This window comes from Phytophthora infestans, genomic scaffold (genome assembly GCF_000142945.1).
Source record: "Phytophthora infestans T30-4 supercont1.65 genomic scaffold, whole genome shotgun sequence".
NCBI classification, from domain to species: Eukaryota; Oomycota; class Peronosporomycetes; order Peronosporales; family Peronosporaceae; genus Phytophthora; species Phytophthora infestans.
In genome coordinates this window covers 567,446-587,670 of record NW_003303694.1, presented here as the reverse complement: position 1 = coordinate 587,670, position 20,225 = coordinate 567,446, and the positions used below count along the sequence as shown (strand labels likewise).

The following is a 20,225-nucleotide window of genomic DNA, read 5'->3' as shown; positions in this document are numbered from 1 at the left end:
CTGGTAGTCTCGTTGGCGTATCACCTTGAGCTTGTTCTTCTTGTTGTGCGCCCGAGTCACCTCAAGTCCATGCTGTTTGTTCCACGTGTGAAGAGCGAGCTCAGCGTCATCAAAAGAATCAAACTCTTGTTCAGACAGTACAGGGATCTCAAACGTGATGGTCGAGTCAGTTTGCGCAGACTGCATCTTTTAAAGTGAGTGTTTGCCTCCGTGGAATCAAGGTGACCCGATAAGAATAGATGCACAGGACTACAGGATGATAGGTTGTTTTTAGATTAGAAATTATTGCTTTCCTCTTCGAGTACAAATAATAATAAATAAAGTTTTTATGTTAATGTAACGTACTAACAATAACTCATTTGAGGTTTCATGGATCCTCTCTTGCAACCTCCAGCTCCGAAACCTCGAGCTCCATAGTTTTTCCCTGATATAGTTTTTCTTAAGGTGACTTATAGCTTCTTTATTTAACTCAAGGTTAGCCTACCTATAAATAAATTCATCTTACAGCTTACCTTAAACTGTGTAGCGGGGTACGTAGCCTTAAGTGTACCCCTGGCTACATGAAGTGCGACACGTCATACTTCGGGATTATTTGGTACAAAGTACCAAGGTCGTCCAAAGCCAACCATTGGCTGATGACATTGCTTTTCTAGAGGTGACTTATAGTTTGTATTAAACCCAAGCTTTATCTACCTATAAATAAACTCATTTACATTCTAGCTTAATTAGGTCACTTCTATCCCTTTTCGATAAAAGGGGACCTGTGAGCTGCCGTTCACTGAGAGTTTGTATACTCTCGGAAGATAGCTTCCTCTAGCGCAAGGTGCTGTGTGACCCCGTCACACTTGGTAGCACTCGTAGTCAATCCACGCCACCGCGGGTAGACTACCTGAACCTCTCCGAAGTTCGTTGCCATGGATAGAAACGACTTCTCCTATATGAACGACTCACAGCTCGAGTTGGTTCGGAAGATGGCAGGCATCTTCGGATTGGAGGCCCTGCAGAGCCTGGTGGTGTCAACACTGGCCGAGTAGCTCAAGCGCGTCAATGCGTTTGACGCCTACGAGCAGGGGGGCTCATCACGCATGTGCGGGAGAACCTGCAGGCTCCGGCGGCGGAAGCGAATCTGCCTCACCCGAAGCCTATACGGCTGGAGGTGAAGCCGTATGAAGGGAAGGAAGGTAAGAACCTTCACCTCTGGGCTCGAGGGTAGAGCTCACGATAGACGCGGCTCTGATCTCGACCGAGCAACTCCGCGTTGTTTTGCGCTCTCCAACCTTAACGTCGTGCTAAGAGTTGGGCGTACACGCGGGAGATGACATCGCCTGGATGTTTCACATCCTGGGTCAGCTGTGCGAACAGCTTCGAGCCGCGCTCCTCCCGGCGAGCAACAAGTACCGACAGCGCTCGCGCTTCCTCTCATGTAAGTATGAATGGCGTTAGCAGCACGAGTACGTCCAAAAGATGCGGGAGCTCACGGCGTCTCCAGCGGGCAGCCCACTCAACGAGCACATCAAGGTGACAGTGCTCATGGATGGCCTTCGAGTGGGCACGGCGCGCACTCAGCTGTCTTGGGTGCAGTCAAGCACCCTCGAAGAGGCGATTCAAGTGGACCTTCAAGAAGAATATAGCCATCGCCAGGCGCGTGCCTCAGCGTGACCAGGGAATTTGGTCTAAAATTCCGGCCGGGCAACCCCTCCAGATCAGTTCCCATGGTGCCCGGGTCCGCCGAACAGCGCGACATTCGCTGCTTCGGCTGCAGGAAGCTGATCCACTTCCAGCGTGACAGCCCCGGGGGGGGGACACCGCAGGTGGCCTTTCCCCAAGCCTGTTCTAAAGGGTCGCTGGCAAAAGCCAGGATCTCGGGGTCAGGGGAATGCCGGAGACCAGTAGGGGTGGGGCATCCTACTATGGAAGAACTGAGTCTTCGTGGGAGGTACGCGGGTGGCGCGTACCACGGGGGCTTAGCTAAGTCTTCGAGAGAGGTACGGGATGGATCGAGCCACACTTAGCCCCTGAGAGTCTTCGCACTCTCAAATCGGCGAAGGGCAGCGGGGCCTGCTTGTAGTCCACGGATGTGCACGGGGATACGATCACCCCTTTAGAATCGTGATCGATTCTGGGACGTCGAAGAGATTCGCACGTCGCCAAACGGTTGTTCGTAATAGCAACAAGTTGTCCGATGCTTTGAGTGAAAGCAAAGGCAACGGGACGGTGTCAGTGCGACTGACCGACGGTAAGGTCGTCACTGTCCCCAGCATCCAAATGGATCTGGCCGTCAAGATTGAAGATTTCGAGAGCCCAAACCAGTTTACTGTTCTCGACATTGATCCCTACGATTTGCTCATGAGCATACCCTGGCTCGAGAAGCACGAGCCTTGGGTCGACTGGCTAGGCAAGGCAATCGGTGCCAGCCGCCCTGCGATTTTTGATAGAGCATTGGTGAGTCATGTTCCCACATCTGTCAGGACCCGAGGGCCCCGCAAGGGCTGCCCGGGTACCAAAGCATCCGGCAGATTCTTGGGAGTCGTCGACGTATATGACGACTCCGAGGAAGCTTCGATGGTGGCGGCGCTAGGAGACGCTGACGAAGTGGGTACTTTAGGTCCACAAATTGGTAACATTGTTCCGCAGACAGCTGCAGCTGCCACGAACGCTGATAATAGCGTGTTCAAGGTGGGTAACAGAACTCCACACACGGTCGCCCATATCCTAACTGAAGAGGAAGACGTGGTGTGCGCTTCCTGTGTGAGTAACATAGTACCGCACGAGGCCTCGAGTGCCTCGAATGTCGCGACATCACGACATCGCCAGACATGGGTAGCGAAGTTCCACGTCAAGTCGGATCAGAAATCGACGTCGCTTAAAGCGACTCGGACTCCCGGGCCCGGGCTCCTCCGACACGGCCGGCGGAAGAGTGTTGTCTTATCTTCGATGGCGAGACCGGTCTACCCGTCAACGGCATCTGGTGTCTACTTAAAGCTGTTACTGAAGGTTGCAGAGATACTGAACCTCGAGGAAATGACGGCCGAGTCTTTCCTGGCCAACGTCAAGGCAATGGATATTGCCGAGATGGTGCTCATAAGACGAGAGGCCACTCGGGAAGAGTCGAACTCCTCCTCTGTCTTGGACGAGAACGTCTTAGAAGAGTTGCGCAAGCAGCTTCAGACGCGCTTGGGTTATCAGATCCTTAAGAGCCCAAAGGATCCGGTGTATCCTTTAGTGACGGAGTATGCGGACGTGGTGAACAAACACCCACCGACCCAACTCCCACCGGATTGAGACGTACGGCGGGAGATCGACCGCGTGTCTGGCACAAAGTACTGTGTCACAAGACTATGGCCTCTTCCACGCGAAAAGTGCGAGACCACTGATGCTTTCTTCGCTGCGAAAGCGAAGGCAGGCATGGTGTGGGGTCAAAGTCCCCGCACCCGACGCCGACTTTCTGCGTTCGGACGCTGAACGGGAAGTGGCGTCTGGTTCACGCTTATAACAAGCTGTTCAACGCGACGGTACGGCCCAGACACCAATCCTTCGAAAGGATGTGTTGCTAAACAACATGGCCGGATGCGTACTGTTCAGTGCGCTGGATTTGGTAAACGGATACAATCAGATCCTGATGCGTGAGAGCCACATCTCGCTCATCGCGGTGAGCACTCCAAGCGGTATGCTTTGGGAGTGGCTCGTCATGCCGCAGGGCTTGTCTAACGACACGACGACATTCAACCACCTGGTGACGCAACTGTTAAGGCCATTGCGTGCCTTCGTACAAACGTACTTTGACGACATCTTCGTCACCAGCCGTGCCGAGGGGGTCAAGGCGGCCATGGTGGTGCATTTGGGATACCTCCATCGAGTGTTGGACGTGATGCGAGCGAACAAGCTCTACGCCAACATCGGCGAGTGCGTCTTCGCGTCACCAGAGATCAAAATTCTCGGTTGCTTCGTAAGCAACGTGGGCGTTCGGGATGACCCAAACAAGGTCCAGGCCATTGCAACATGGCCGACGCCCCGATCCCAAAAGGATCTTCGAAAATTATTGGGCTTAGCCAACTACCTTCACAGGAACAGCGCAGGGTACGCGGGCCTCGCTAAGCCCTTGTCGGGCCTTCTTCAGAAGGACACCAACTGGCGCTGTGAGCAAGTGCAGCAGGATGCTATTGACAGCATCAAGGCCAGTCTCGAAGAGGCTGTCCTGGCCCTGCCGGACGAGAGTAAGCCGTTCAGCGTGTCTGCGACGCCTCCGACTATGCAATCGATTGTGCATGCTGCAGGCCGATGCGGCTGGACACGAACGAGTCATCCTGTTCCAGTCCAGGCAGCTCAAAGCCGCCGAACGGAACTACCCTGTCCACGAAAAGGAGCTCCTGGCAATGAAGTATGACCTTGTTAAGCTTCGGGTTCCTCTTCTGGGCTCAAGGCCCTTTGTGATCTTCACAGACCACGCGTCCTTGAGGACGGCGACGAATTCGCCTCACCCCTCCCAACGGATGGCGAGGTGGCTGTCCTTCTTTGCGGAGTACAATTTTCGCGCTGAGTACAAGTCAAGCAATATCAACGTGCTTGCGGACGCCCTCTCTCGGCGTCCAGACTACGAGTTGGCCGACATCACACGGGTGACAACGGATCTATTTGACCGGATACGCGTGGCGTATTGGGACGATGAAAATGACGCACCTATCGTCAAGTTCCTAGCAGCAGGAACGAACGCAAAGTCCGCCTGGCTTTCGTCGCGACAGCGCTCCCGGCCCCACCGATATGAGTTGAAGGATGGCCTCCTAAATTACCGCGTGGAGCCTAGTCACGAGTGGTCGTACCCAACGACGAGGTTCGGAAGCTCGACATCCTCGCAGAGGCACACGAAGCACTCTTCAGCGGCCATTTGGGTCGCCAGGTACAGGAAGACATGCGAAACATGTCAGCGGGTTAAGCCCGCAGGGCCCGCTTCTGCTCGGTTACAGAGCCTGCCCATACTGGCTGACTGTTAGAAGTCGATGAGTCTAAACTTCATCTTTGGGCTTCCCACCGACGGACACGACAACACCAGGATTTTGGTGCTCGTGTGTCGGCTGAGCAAGATGAGACATCTCGCTTCAGTACCCGTCACCGTCACAGGCGAACAGACCGCGAGGTTGTTCGTCGATGGTGTGTTCCGGTCTCCCGGTGACGATTGTCTCGGATCGAGACCCGCGGTTCACGGCCGCGTTCTGGAGGACGCCATTCCCTTTACTCCGAACTCGTCTGCAGATGTCCAATGCGGACCTTCTGCAGACGGACGGCCAAACGGAGCGCGTCAATCGTGTGCTCGAGGACACTCTGCGCAGTGTGTGCGCGGGGGGCCCACGTACGTGGTCGACGCAGCTTCCAGTTGTTGAGTATGCGCTCAACAACACGATGCACGCGTCCACGGAGTTCACGCCGCTCTACTTGAATGGTTTTCGTCACCCCCAGATTACCTCTCACGCTTCGAGGAGACGCTGCATCCTCTATTCTAATAAGGGGAGAGGTTCGAAAAGCTCTTTCCTCCCAGGTCTCAGATGTGAGACTGGTTTCGCTGCGGAAACATGTGGAGCTCTTTGTGGACACCAAACTGAGTTTGATCAGCAGGGTCCGAGATGCCATGGCAGCGGCCCAGGACAGACTGTAGAAGTACTCCGACAAACGTGGAAGAAGAAGCTTAGCTGTGTTTAAAGTGGGTGAATGAGTGTTATTAGACACAAGAAACCTACCACTAGACACTATCAGCTCTGTCGACAACAACAACTTCATTGAATTGTTCGCGTTCTGATCAGACATGGTGCGTCGTACACCATCATTCTGCCTAAGCTAATGACGACGCATCCGACGTTCTACGTTCGACGTCTTAAGCGGTACCATGATCCGCAGGGGACAGCTGACTCACAGACCCACCTTGGTCCAGCTCCATGAAGGAGGTTGTAACGGGGATACACGCAAGTGGCTACACATAGCCACTTGGTTACGAAAGAGGTTTTCCACATCGGTGTGAGATACACCAATGGCTACATTTGGCCGACTGTTGGTCTGCATACATTCAAGGCATTCATTGGTTGAAAGTCAATATCTTCAACCAATGAGAATAATAGGATTCTGTCAACCATTCGTTGATAAATACCTTTCATTTAGAATATTAGATTAGGAGGACAGCCCATACAAACAAATAAACAGTTCTCATTTTACCGGAAATTGGCTTTGCTTTCCTATTTAAGTAGATCTATACTTTCGGACGAAAGTATAGTTAATATACGAGAAACGCAGCTTACGCTTCCTAATACACGTGTGACGGGGTTACATGGTGTGGAACACACAGGGGTACGGAGTGGACATGGGATCGGCCCTGCTTCAGTCTGAGCATCAGCGCGTGGCGCTGGCTATCTCCACGCTTGGAGGTCGCGCTCGCGAATGGGCACTAACGTGCGGCACGTCTGTTGACGCTGCATTTCCCACTTAGGATCAGCTGAAGCAACAGATTTCGCGCGTGTTCGCGCCGCCTAATCAGGCGTACCGTATCCGGTCGAAGTTCCTTGCTACCCGGCAGGCTAAAAAGAAGTTATTGGACTATGTCCAAGCGCTGAGAGCTCTTATCGCCGGAATGGCGGAGGACCCTCTTCCGGAACTGGTCAGCGTGACCGTGTTCATGGAGGGACTTCGTGTGAGCGCAGCTCGAACGGAAGTATTCCGTGTACACTCTAACGCTTTCGAAGAGGCGGTGGATTTGGCATTGAATGCCAAGCACAACTTTAGGTCGGCTCGACCTGGTTGGAGCGCTGGTAGCGCGAGCTCTTCGAGAAATCTGGAGCCGATTGACCTCAGCTATGCTGAAGAAGAAGAAGCGGAGCTTCTTGCTGCGGAGCAGCGCGCCGGCATCCGCCGATGATTTGTGTGCAATAGCACTAAGCACTTCAGGGTCTATTGCCCTCTGCGCAAGAAGCGCGGGGCTCCGGCGAGCCAACCCTCCGGGTCATTTCCGGGCACCGGCAACTCCCAGTATGCGCGGGCGGCCCCCCGCGCATGCTGGAAAAGAACTGAGTTCTGTTGTACCTCAAGGAGGTAGAGGGCAACGTGGCTCAGCCCCGAGAAGAGTGTGTGCAAGTCGGGCTTGCTGGTCGCTCAAGCGAGCGTGAAAGGCTTTGCAAAGCCATGGAGTCTTTATTGACTCGGGAGCCTCGGGCAACTACGCCCGTCGCTCCACCCTAGAAGGGAGTCAGCTGTATGCTGAGGCACCGGAAGTGCCAGCGATAGATACGATCTCTGTCCGTCTTGCGACGGGGACACTGGTAGCTGTGTCGAAGGTCTCTGTCGACCTTGGAGTGAAGTTTAAGAATTTCGATAGCGTGGAACGCTGTTTGGTCTTAGACCTGGATGCGAGATATGACCTTATACTTGGCATGGCATGGCTGGAGCGATATAAGCCATGGATCGACTGGAAGTCGAAAACGCTGGGTGCGTCGCACCCTGCTCCTAGTGGATCTTTGATGAGTCATGAACGCACCTCTACTAGGAAGCAGAAGCGCTTTTGGCGCGAATACGAGGCCGAGGCGGTTGAAGTGCTGGACATTGGTATGTCAGAAATTGTCACCAACGAGGTTGCTGTATGCACGGAGGCCGTACGTGGTGCGGCACGTTATCCGCTTAGCGGTGCAGGTCAGGTCAACGACCAGCTGCTGGGTCCTGGTGAGGGCAAACGCGGAGTGGCGCGTAATCCACTGACTGGTACGGATCTGGTCGATGACCTACCGCTGCGTGGCCCGAGGGCCGCGGTCGACTGCGAGGCGAGACATCGTGTGCGCGGCCCAGGTGATGCAGATTAAGTGACACCTAGTTCTCTGTGTGAAGGTCAAGGAAATCTTGGCTCTCCGCCGAGTGTCTCGCGAGACACTGTCTGCTCCTCGAGGAGTGATGGTGCTGCTTCACTCGATGATGGTGATGGAGATGTCGCCACACCGCCCTCATCCGGCCTGGGCTCGGTCGCGGAGGGAGAGGAGAAGAAGACGCAGGGCGTCTGTGACGTCTTCGACGTCAGACGAGGTGTCCAACGTGACGAGCGGTGAGGCTCCACGTGATTACTGTGAACAGCTGTACACACTCGTCAATGGCGTGACGGGGGAGGTCGAAGGCGACATCAGCCTTGACACTCTGCCCGCTGTAGATGCTTTGCTAGAGCTGGACGGGATGTCCATCGCCGAGTTTGGCGAAGGCAGGCGAGCTAGCCGAGGTGGTCCTGCTGGGACCTGAGGAGTTGTTGAACTTCTCATCCGTCGTGGACGACGCGGTCCTAGAGGACACCAAGAAGCGCTGAGAGCACGAAGTGAATCATCTTTCCTAAAAGATCCTTCGGATCCCTTCTACCCGGTGGTGAAGGAATGTGGAGACGTTGTCTCGAAAGACCCACCGACGGGTCTGCCTCCGGATCGAGGCGTGTGTCATGAGATTGACCTGGTTTCTGGAACCAAATACTGCTTAACAAGGCAATGGCCTTTGTTAAGAGAGCGGTGTGACGTCATTGACGCATTCTTTTGTGCGAAGCACGAGGCAGGGATGGTACGTGAGCGTAAGTCTCCGCACTCGACAGTGTCAGAAAGCCAAACGGCAAGTGGCGCATTGTTCATGCTTTTAGCAAGCAAAATACGGCCACCATCCCGGCGCAAACGCCAATTCCTCGCAAGGATGTTCTGCAGAGCAACATGGTAGGCTGTACGTCGTACAGCGCACTCGACTTGGTCGATGGCTACTACCATTAGCTCATGAGAGCGAGCGACATTCAGCTGACAGCGGTGATCACTCTGAGCGGTACGCTCTGGAGTGGCTGGTCATGCCCCATGGACTGTTAAATGCACCAGCAACGTTCAATCGTCTTGTGACGCAGCTGTTTAGGCCCCACCGGGCGTACGCTCAGACGTACTTTGAAGATTGTTTCGTCCATAGTCGTGCTGAGCACGGAATATCAGACGTGGAGAGCCACATTGGCCACTTGCGAGCGGTGCTCGAGTGCATGTGCACTAATAAGTTGTATGCCAACTTGCACAAGTTGCGTCTTTGGCACGGAGGAGATACCTTTCCTCGGGTGCTTCATTGGGAAGCGTCGCTTACGGGCAGATCCTGCCAAAGTCAAGGCCATCGTGAACTGGCCGGTTCCCAAGAGCCAAAAAGACTTACGCAAGTGGCTAGGCTTAACCAATTACTTGCGCAAGTACAGCGCGAACTACGCGTAGATGGCTCGGCCATTATCAGATCTCCTTAAGAAGGAAGCACCATGGTGCTGGAACGTCGAGCACGACGGAGCCTTTGAGGCTGTGAAGGAGAGCCTTCTCCAGGCTCCGATCCTTGCGCTACCGGACCCGGATAGTCCGTTTAGCGTTGTCTGTGACGCCTCCGATTTTGCAATCGGTTGTGCTTTACTACAAGCAGACGCCGAAGGGCGTGAACGCGTGATCGCGTTTGAGTCTCGCCAGCTCAAAGCTGCAGAGAAGAACTATCCAGTTCATGACAAAGAGCTACTTCCAATGAAGTATGCTCTAGTCAAATTCAGGGTACACCTGCTAGGCTCTAAGCCTTTTGTGATATTTACTGATCATGCGTCGCTGCGCACTGCGACACAGTCGCCTCATCTCTCTCAGAGAATGGCAAGATGGCTTTCCTTTGTTGCCGAGTATAACTTCGAGGTGAAGCACAAGCCGGGGCGGCTTAATGTAGTGGCCGATGCGCTCTCGCGCAGGCCGGACTACGAGTTAGCTCATGTCACGACAGTGACGTCGTCAGTGCCTGACTTGATACGCGGAGCGTATGCACAAGTCGACATGTGCGTTGCGCTGCTACGGGCTCTTGGGAGCGAAGAGTTTAAAGACTCTGACAAGGAATTGTCTGGGCGCTTACGCGCGATGCTGCATCGATACTCGCTCGATGGCGGCCTGCTGTATTACAGCACCGACTCTGAGGATAACCCTCGTGTAGTCGCCCCTCATGATGAGGATCTAAAGTATCGAATCCTCTATGAGGTTCACGATACGCCTGTGGGCGGGCACTTAGTTCGGGAGAGAGCCAATGGCTCGGTGGGTTCGATGTACTGGTGGTCCAAGAGGTATAAGTGGGTTGACACCTATGTACGCACGTGCGAGACGTGTCAACGGACAAAGTCCGCGCCAAGCACGGCAGCGCCATTGACGCGTTTGCCTGTTCCCAAGGGATGTTGGCAGTCCATGAGTATGGACTTTGTGTTTGGCCTTCCCAAGGATAAGGCAGGAAACACGGGTATTGTGATCTTTGTAGACCGATTGAGCAAGATGGCTCATTTAGCGGTGGTGCCGGACAACATTGATGGTGAAGGTACAGCTTTGCTGTTTTAGACCGAGTCTTTCGCCAACATCGCTTGCCTGGGGCAATTGTCTCGGATCGACACCCGCGCTTCATCGCAAAGTCTGGGACGTCCCTCATCGGAGTGCTCGGCGCTGGTTTGGACATGTCCACAGCGAACCATCCGCAGACCGACGGTCAAACCGAACGCGTGAATCGCGTTGTGTAGGATATCCTCCGAAGCGTTTGCGCTGAGGCGCCAAAACGCTAAAGCCAGATGCTCCCACTCGCTAAGTTCGCATTAAATAATGCAGTGCACGCCTCCACAGGCTAGACTTCGTTCTATGTGAACGGCTTGGTAAACCCTCGCGTCCCACTGACGCCGCCACGCAGTGGCTCAGAGCTTGATGGGGGAGGGATAGCCGAGCGGCTAGCTGATGGCAACCCTGGTGCGGCTCGCAAGCAAGACGATGACTTTGTTACCTTGAGACTGAGCGTAATGCGTCAAGTACGCGACGCTATGGCTGAAAGCCAAGACACGTAGAAGGAACATGCCGATACCAAGGGCAGAAGCAATGTTGAGAGGATTGAGGTCGGTGACCAAGTTTTATTAAACGCAAAAAAAAACTACCAGCTCATGCAGTGTCTGCAGTCTTCAAGACGAGGTTGAGACCTCGGTTCATAGGACCGTTCAAGGTCGTGCCCAGGAAAGGCCTAGCGTATACGCTCAACTCGTACCTTTGCCGTGAAAAGGCAATGTCCTAACGAAGAAGATGCGCACGCATCCGGTCTTTTATGCTGGCTTGCTTAAGCCATATCAAGACCCTGCTCAGGTGAGCGCGGAGGCGTTAACGCCAACGGTGGCTGGGCCACGGACATCTACAGGGCATCAGGTGGTAGAGCCACGAGAGGCTGAACGACAGCAGGTGGTGGACCCACAGCAGGCTTATTAACAGCATGTGGCAGAGCCACAGGTAGCGGAGCGAAGAGATCGCGATGCAGGAGCAAGGCAAGCTGAATGTTCAGCCGAGCGACTGTACGCTCAAGGTCCGAGACCTGGTTGTGAGTCAACAGTGGTGGCTCTAACCTATCTACAAGATGGATCATCGCTTCGAGACCGAGCGATGGGCGGTGAACGTGAACGTTCGCGTCGTGGACGCCGGCGTCGTATTACGCAGACGCCGTTCCGGCAAGTGCTGACTCTCCCCGCGAGAACCCAGCTGAGGCAAGGCCTCCTCTAGCTCTGCTCGACGAGCATGGTGAGATCCACTATCACGTGGAACACATTGGGGCGCGGCGTAGACGCCAGGGTCGTACCCAGTACTTTGTGAAGTGGACGGGTTATCCTCACTCACAGAGCACATGGGAGTTTGAGGTTATCCTCCAACAAGATTGCCCTGACGTCGTGGACGCCTACGACCGGGCACATCCTGTGCCGAAGCGCCACCTTGGCGTCCGACAGCGTCGCCAGGCGCTGGGCACCTCCCACTAGAGTGGGGTGCGAACAGCTCAGTAGTTGAGCTCCGGCTCTGACCAGTGGCTGCAGCAGCGAGCTCGTACGTATGAGCGGTGCTTGCAGCGAGAGCAGGAGGTGGAGAGACCTCGTGTGTTATGGACGTGGTCCCGAAGGAAGCAGGTGTTTCGTGTTATGCTAGCAGGGTTCAGGCACAAGCGTCTCGATAGACGCATAGTTGTTTTGAAACAACTTGCTTGATGAGCATGATCCAGATGTGGATGCGCTGTAACAGCGAAAGTGGCATGACATGGACGGGGATCGAACCACTGGCCTTTGGCTTTCCAGGCCGGAGCTCTACCATTGAGCTATAAGGGCGATGCCCGTAAGTTTATCCGCGTACGGACTACTCATGGTATGAGAGGGCTGCGTCGGGGTGGAATCGAACCTCCGACCTGTGGCTTCCAAAGCCAAAGCTCGACCACTGAGCTAAAAGGGTGTTGCCCTTAAGCTTGTCCAAACGTGGGCAGCAGTTCATGGAACGAGAGAGCTGTGCCCTGGTGGGTTCGAGCCACCGACCTGTGTGTAACGGACCAGGTATTTACTCCGCGACTTGCTTAGACTTTAGGGTTGAGGAAGCTCGCAATAGGACGACTGAGTCTTAGGTTTAAGGAAAAATCAACTCTGACTTTACTTTAGGACCAAGGCCACAGCCCTGGCCACTCAAATACACGTCATAGTCCAATTGGCTAATAATGGATCAGGCTACCCATATATCAGCCAATGGCATGGAGGCATTTTAGCACACGCTAGTCGTGTGCTGATGCACCTACTTATGTAAAGAAATCTACATACTAATGTAATGGAGGAGCCCATTACATTACCCCCCCCCTCTTACGCAACATAAGCGCTGATGAAGAACATTGGAGAAGCCTGCTGGAACGGTGGAGACGGCAGCGACGACACTCACGACATCAAGCCACTGGCGTATCAAAAAGAGACACCGCGCTCGGCAGCGAGCGTGCAGAGCGAGAAGCCATCTCAGACAACAGCTTGGAGGCCACCGGCGCTGGCGCTGGTGTCGACACACGTGGGCTTCGAGGAGCCAGGCGAGGTTCTGGTGGAGTGGAGCTTGGACTTTTGGAATTGCTCTGAGGCGCATCGAAATCTCTGCGACGTCGTGTCCGAGCAGGTAACGGAGCATAGTACGCGTGAGCTCGATTCCCACGGAGATCAAACTCCGCGACAAGTGCACGTGCAAGTGTTTTTGCAAAGAAACTCTGGCACGATGATAAATACAGACGCAAAGATTGAGCGCCGACTGGAGACTTCCTTGTGCTTGTGGGTACACTCATCGTGGGACGTCCACGATGTCTTAGCAGACACGAGGATCACGAAGACAGCGCACGAGGTACTTAAGACCGCGAATACGGGGACAGCAACCACTTTACTTAGTTGACTGAGCGACGATGTGCGACTGCACAGCGTACGGAGAAGTATCCTGTAGACCCAGGCGACTGCGACGTCGGAATATAGGTGACCTGCGAGCTGGGGTTTCACTCGTCGTCGTGGAACATCGCGTCACTCACTCACGCTCGCACTCACTCGCTCACTCTCACTCACTCACTCACTCACTCGCTCGCTCACTCACTCACTCACTTGTTCACTCGGCTTACTCACCGAGTTGCTCAGCGGTACAGTGCCGAGCTCTCGTGTAGCTGGTCACCGGCTCGATCCCGGCGAGCGCCTCCGTGTACCCGCGGAGGCTGGTCGCCTTCTCCACCGCGGGTATCAACACCCGGCTCACTCACGCTTCGGAACGTGAGTGTCTTCTCGTACTCGTTCACGATGTCGGGAACGTCTTCCAGCAAGCGACTGCGCGGCTCCGAAGTATCTTCGCCTGGGGAGAGTCCCAGCCAACGCACGCGATAGTGTTGTTCCTTGTCCCGCAGGGCGCGGCCCTGTGAAAACGCTTCAGTGTGACCGTCGCGGGTACCATGACACTGGCGAAGGTCATGGTCGACGATTCGCTCAGCGATCCAACGCTGAGCGCCCCAAGAATCGATCAAAGGAGGAGATTCATCTCACTGGAAAGTTGCCGCGTCACTCGAGGACGAATCAGCGTCCGGGATCTCGGACGGATGGTACTTCTTTAAACGTCCGACGTAGAACGTCGGATGTAGCCGTAGTGTCGAAGGAATGGCCAGAGTGTAAGCGTCACCAACGGCCTTAATAACCGTAAACGGCCCAATAAAGCGCGGCGCGAGTTTGTTCGCGCCGAGGTTGGTAACCGCAGAGTTTCTGATACCTTCAGTCGACAGGAGCACTCGTTCGCCTGTCGTAAACGTGGCCGTGTTCTTGCGGCCAGTCTCATCAGCGTTATCCTTCTGCTTGTCCACTGCATCCTGCAGTGCGTCTCGAACATAGCGGGTGACCGCTTGGCGCTGTTGTACAAAGTCGGAGACGACTGCGGAGTCGATTGGTCGCGCCGCATATTTCGGCGCGTAGTTAGCCGGCGCAAGTAGGCTCGATACGGAACGTGTCACTGCGCTGACCGGCGTGGGAACTGGGGATACACTCGAGATATCATTAGCAACCGGTGTATGTACCGGTTGACCCAGTACCGGTGTTGTCGCCGGAGACATCGGAGCTGGAGTAGACGGCTTGTCGGTAGCTTCTTCCCCACCCAGAGTGGAGACACACGGCGCTGTGGGATGGCCCACGGCGAGGAGAGCTGGGACACGTGGGTGTCGCGCGTTGTTAATGAAGAAGGGCGTCAGCCCAGCCGACGCGTGTACCGCGTTGTTCAGCGCGAACTCGGCCAGAGGCAGAAACGAGCTCCAGCTGGAGAACGACGTCGCGTAGCTTCGAAGGACGTCTTCGAGGACGCGATTTGCGCGCTCCGTCTGGCCGTCCGTTTCCGGATGGGCTGCTGTGGACATCACCAGCTTCGAGCCCAGTAGATCGAAGAGCTTCGACCAGAAGGCCGACGTGAGGCGCGGGTCGCGGTCGGAGACGATAGATTCGGGAAGGCCATGATGACGGAAGACGGCATCAAGGAAGTGCACCGCGGTATCTGCTGCGGTGATCGCATCCGACACCGGAATCATGTTGACCATCTTGCTGAAGCGGTCTACGAACACCAAGACACCTGAGCGTCCTTTAGCATCGGGTGGGAGCCCGAAAATGAAGTCCATCGACACCGAGCGCCAGGCCTCGGTGGCCAACAGTAGAGGACGCAGGGGAACTTGGGAAGACGAGGCAGGTTTTACGCGCTGGCAGATCTCGCAGGTGCGCACCCACTTACGTACCCATTTGTACAGGTGGGGTCAATAAAAGTCGCGTGACACCGCGGCAAACGTCTTCTCGCGACCGAGGGGAGCGCCCAGCGGGGCATCTTGAAACTCATTTATAATCCGTGAGCGCAGATCGGGGTCGTTTGGGACAACGAAACGTGGGGCATCGAAGTTGTTGGTGCTGTACGTCAGCAGCTCGTCCTCGATACGAAATCGGTGGGGTTTTTTTCGTACAGAGCGGGAATGGGCTCCCAGTGTGTCGGCGCTGGGGGAGCGGAGATGCTCCATGATACTGGAGTACGTCGAGTCATGCTCGTAAGCAGCTCGGATTTCGTCTCGGAGTGGCATTACCGGGGAGACGCTCGTCAGGTTGACTTCTGACGCTTCGCACGTGGCACACTCGTCTACATCGTCTTCATCGAGCGAAGCTTGTCGACCCAATGCACCGCGTGGGTCGTAGTCGGGACGCCGAGACAAAGCGTCGGCGAGAATGTTGTTCTTGCCGGGCTTGTAATGGACCACGAAATTGTACTCAAAGAAAATTGAAAGCCAGCGGGCCATCCGCTGGGAGAGATGAGGACTCTTCACCGCTGTCCTCAGCGATGCATGGTCGGTGTACACCGCGAAGGTATCTCACCCAAAAAGTACACTCTGAATTTGATCGGAGCGTAGCGCATCGCAAGGAGCTCCTTGTCGTAAACAAGGTAGTTGCGCTCCGCCGACTTCATCTGTCTGGACTGGTAGCTTACGACACGCTCTCGACCTTCATCATCGAATTGCATCAGCGCACAGCCGATGGCGAAATCGCTCGCGTCGCAGACGACGTGAAAAGGCTTCGCGTCATCCGGGAGCGCGAGGATTGGGGCCTCGGCGAGACTCTTCTTCACCGAGTCGAAGACAGCTTGATGTGCGGAAGTTCACGACCACGATGCATCTTTCTTCAACAACGAAGAGAGCGGCTGGATTATTCCGGCGTAATTCTTCGTGTACTTGTGGAGATAAATTGCGAGATCTAACCACTGACGCAGTTCAGTGGGATTCTGTGGCGTAAGCCACGCACATATGACGACACTTTCTCAGGGTCGGCGCGGATGCCGTTCTTGCTTAGAAAGCAGCCAAACACCGGAATCTCCGGCGCGCAGAATATGCACTTCTTCAAGTTGGATACAGCTTGTTTTTGCGCATCACTTGGAAGAATTGCCTCAGATGCTTCGAGTGGACTTCAAGCGCGCTGAGGCCTCCCTCAGCGCGACTGTGTACGAAGATGTCGTCGAAGTAGCTCGGTGCAAAATCGCGGAGCGGGCGCAGCACATGGGATACCATGCGATTGAACGTGGCGGGAGCATTCTTCAAGCCTTGTGGCATACCAAGTCACTCCCAGAGCATACCACCGGGAGTGCTTACCGCTGTGAGCGGTATGTCGCTCAGCCTCATGAGGATTGGGTATAACCCATCGGTCGAGTCGATGGCGCTGAAGACCTCACTACCCGATATTGCGTCGAGCACCATGTCCTTCAGAGGAATCGGCGTCTAGGCAGGGATGGTAGCGTCGTTCAGCTTGTTGAAGACATGGACGATGTACCACCCACCCGTGGCTTTCTTCACACAGAAGGTCGGACTGGAGAGCGGCAATGTGCTCTCACACACATGACCCGCCTTGCGGCGGCTCTCGAAGAAGTCATCGATAGCTTGGACCTGATCTCGCGGGAGCGGCCACTGCCGCGTCACACAATACTTCGAGCCGGGCACGAGATTGATCTCGTGGCGAATTTCTCGGTCAGCTGGTAGCTCAGCTGGGATCTTATCCGGAATAAAATCTTCATATTCGCGGGCGGACTCGTAGACTGGATTGCCGGATTCGCGTAGCGCTTCCCAAGATTGCGCTGCGAAGCGCTCCTCGCGGGCTGACTTCGGCTCGGCGCTCTTTGGACGCGAGGGAGCGTCGTCGTCACTGACTGCATTCACTTCGAGCGACGCCGAATCGGCGTCGGTGATCAGGCAGACCTGTTCGATTTCACCGTCCTTGAGGCCGCGAAGGAAGTTCGTCCAGGAGACACCTGGAAGTCGAGTGATCGACACCGACTCTCGAGGGGGGTTTGCAAGCTCGAGTGTTCGTCGGCGACCGGAGGTACCTTCCACATACTCAAACATGCAGACTGACGCCGTCGGTGAGCTGTCACTTGGTACGGGCTCTCAGCGAGGTTTCAGCCGACGCCGCTTCGACTTCCTCTTTTGCCGCCTCGAGTGCGAGCTCGAGGATGGCGAGTCGCTCTCGCTGGACGAGATGTCACCCCCTCTATCGGGAGCCCCTGCTCGACCGCCGTCTCGTACATCTGCGGGAGCCCCTGCTCGACCGCCAGTTGGTCTTCATCCCCGCGTTGCCGCGGGGATTCGTCAGTTAAAAGCACTGCGCAAGCCGTGCAGAGAGGGCCATCGCTCACTCTGTGCACAACGTGCGTCGTGGATGACCGGTCCACGATGGTGACGTGAGGGCAATCCTACTGGGCGACCAGGAGGTGCGTGAACACCTCGCTCACATCATAATCACTGCGACGCTTGACCGACCGGGCTAACCAGTCAATCTCTGGTTGATAGCGTGTCAACCACGGCATACCCAGGATGCAGTCAAACGCGTAATTCATCTCAATGACGAGGAAGTCGTCGCTGCTTCGGAAACCTTCGAACGTGTACGGAAGTGTAATCTCGCGCCGCGCAACGCGGCGTGATTTCCCGTCGGCCAACTTGACATCGACCTCCCCTCTACCTTTGCGGACAGTGATGTCCGACGGAAGTGCCGACAAGCACGACGCGCGGAAGAAGTTGTTGGTCGCTCCTGAATCAAGGAGCGCTCGCAGTGGTCGCCGTGCACCGGCGACATGAAGACTGACAATGATCAATCTTGAATCGCTCGGCGTGGTGGTGGCATGAAAGTGTGCATGTAGCAGAGGAGGGCTAGGAGGTTGGGTTGCCACCGGGGGACCCGGGCCTCCATTCCAGCCAGTAGGGCGCCCCGCACCTACTGGCCCTGACCATTTTTTTGCGGGTCAGAACTCACGGGCTCGGCATCGCCATGCGCAAGCACTGGAGCTGGCGCGCAGGAATCCGCCGCGCGATGACCGACCTTCCGGCAACGGAGGCAGGTGAGAGAGCGACTGCTCCGAGCACCGCTCCGACGCGCTACGTGACGCTGACGATTGCTCGTCGCATCGGTAGCGTCGATGTCCATGGGCTCGGGCGCAAATTCCCGAGCTGAAGCGGGCACGCGTGGGCGTATGACGCCGGAACCACGTAGTCCTCGCGTAATGCGAGGGCGAATGCCTCTTCCGAGTATAGAGGGGTCCGATCTTGTAAGGCAGTAGCGCGTCATGCCTTCGCGCATACCGAACACGAACACATGAATCTGAGAGGCCATATCGATGGACTTGGACACGATACACGACGCGAGGTGTCGTGGCTTCTGGACGTAGTCGCGCATAGCCATCGTGCCTTGCCGAAGGGTGAAGAAGTCTCCCCGCACTCGGGATTCATCTTACGGCGGCTCGAACGCGAGCCGAAGGTCACTCTGGAGGGTATCGAGAGTGGGGAAGGCGTTGGGGCCGACGACCAACTTGCCGAGGGCCCATTCCTTGGCTTTCCCAGACAACCGCGAGAGGAGGAAGTGGACCTTCGCGGAAGGCGTATCGATCAATCTCGAGGCGATGGCGATGTCAATCTCTCGAAACCAGCGATTCAGCGGAAGTCGGTCTTCTGCGGCACCGGAGTAGATGGACGTCTCTAGCTTCACGACATCATTCGTGGAGATACGCGAGGGAGTTGACACTTGCCGATTCGCATCGGCGAGCTCGCGTTCCATGAAGTCTTGTGCTGCAACGCGCTGCTCGTCGGGCGCCGCTGAACACAGCAGCGATGTGACGACGGCTTCTCCGGACACCGCCGCGAGGCGGTGGAGAGCTCCCTACTCGATCCGAGTGAGATGGGGAAAGCAGCGTGGTCGAGGTCTTGGCTCATGTCGAACTTGGCCGTTGGAAGGACTACGAAGTGCTGTAACGGGCCAGGTTTTTACTCCGCGACTTGCTTACACTATAGGGTTGAGGAAGCTCGCAATAGGACGACTGAGTCTTAGGTTTCAGGGAAATTCAACTCTGACTTTATTTTAGGACCAAGGCCACAGCCCTGGCCACTCAAATACACGTCATAGTCCAATTGGCTAATAATGGGTCTGGCTCCCCATATATCAGCCAATGGCAAAGCAGCATTTCAGCACACGCTAGTCGTGTGCTGATGCACCTACTTGTGTAAAAAAATCTACATACTTATGTAATGGAGGGGCCCATTCCACTGTGGCTCTAAAAGCCAACGCTCAACAATTGAGCTAAAAAGGTGTTGCCCATAAGCTTGTCCAAGCGTGGACAATCGTTCATGGAACGAGAGGGCGACGCCCTGGTGGTATCGAACCACCGACCTATCGCTTCTGAAGCGAGTATATAACCGCTGAGCTGTTGTCGACAACTCGGATGAGTTAAGAGCACATCTCTATGCAGTTTGCAGCTCTTGGAGTAGGCGCGGAGCGCGAGCGTAGGTCAGAGACCGCTTGAGACCAAGATGCGCGGTGCGCTTGGAACAATGGGCCGTGGGACGACGAGAAGTTGGGCATCAACGATGCGTAGGCGTTTGTGAGCTCGCGGAGCTGTACAACGCTGGTGTGAGGTTTAATAACGCCCGCCGTCTTGACAAGACGTGTCCTCGATGAGGAAGTTTCGAGAACGGAATGTTCTCATCTTAGTGCGGGAGAGTGTAACGGGTTACATGGTGTGGAACACACAGGGGTACGGAGTACCCGGAGAGCTAACAAAATCTCAGTACGTAAGTTGTAGAGTTAACAAGGTCTCTCAGTGCGTTGGCTGAAAGCCACACGTTTTGCATTTGATTAGGTTTACTATGCTATAGTTAAACAGATACGTTTACCCCTAGGCGGCTTGGCCGCAATAATAGTAAAAAATAAAACACTTCTGGTTTTGAAGCATAAAGTTAAGGTATTAACTTTGAGCCCTGGTCGAGGGCTGTAAGTTCCTTTGGATAAGAAACTTAGTATTAGTGACTCTTTGAGTCGAACGCCTTCCTCTGACGCTAAAGCTACGGCAGCCCCGCTGCAACACGTGCTCTAACGT

The 20,225-nt window shown here is 55.2% G+C and overlaps 1 non-coding gene and 1 pseudogene across 2 annotated transcripts; both read right to left on the bottom strand.

The window, feature by feature from the left end:
• Positions 1 to 12,188: 12,188 nt before the first annotated feature.
• Positions 12,189 to 12,258, bottom strand: PITG_29681 (annotated as a pseudogene). Its single transcript has one exon. The product of its transcript is annotated as a tRNA-OTHER (tRNA).
• A 7,232-nt stretch (positions 12,259 to 19,490) lies between these two features.
• On the bottom strand, positions 19,491 to 19,561 carry PITG_29680. Its single transcript has one exon. It is a non-coding gene; the product is annotated as a tRNA-Leu (tRNA).
• Between the last annotated feature and the right edge of the window lie 664 nt (positions 19,562 to 20,225).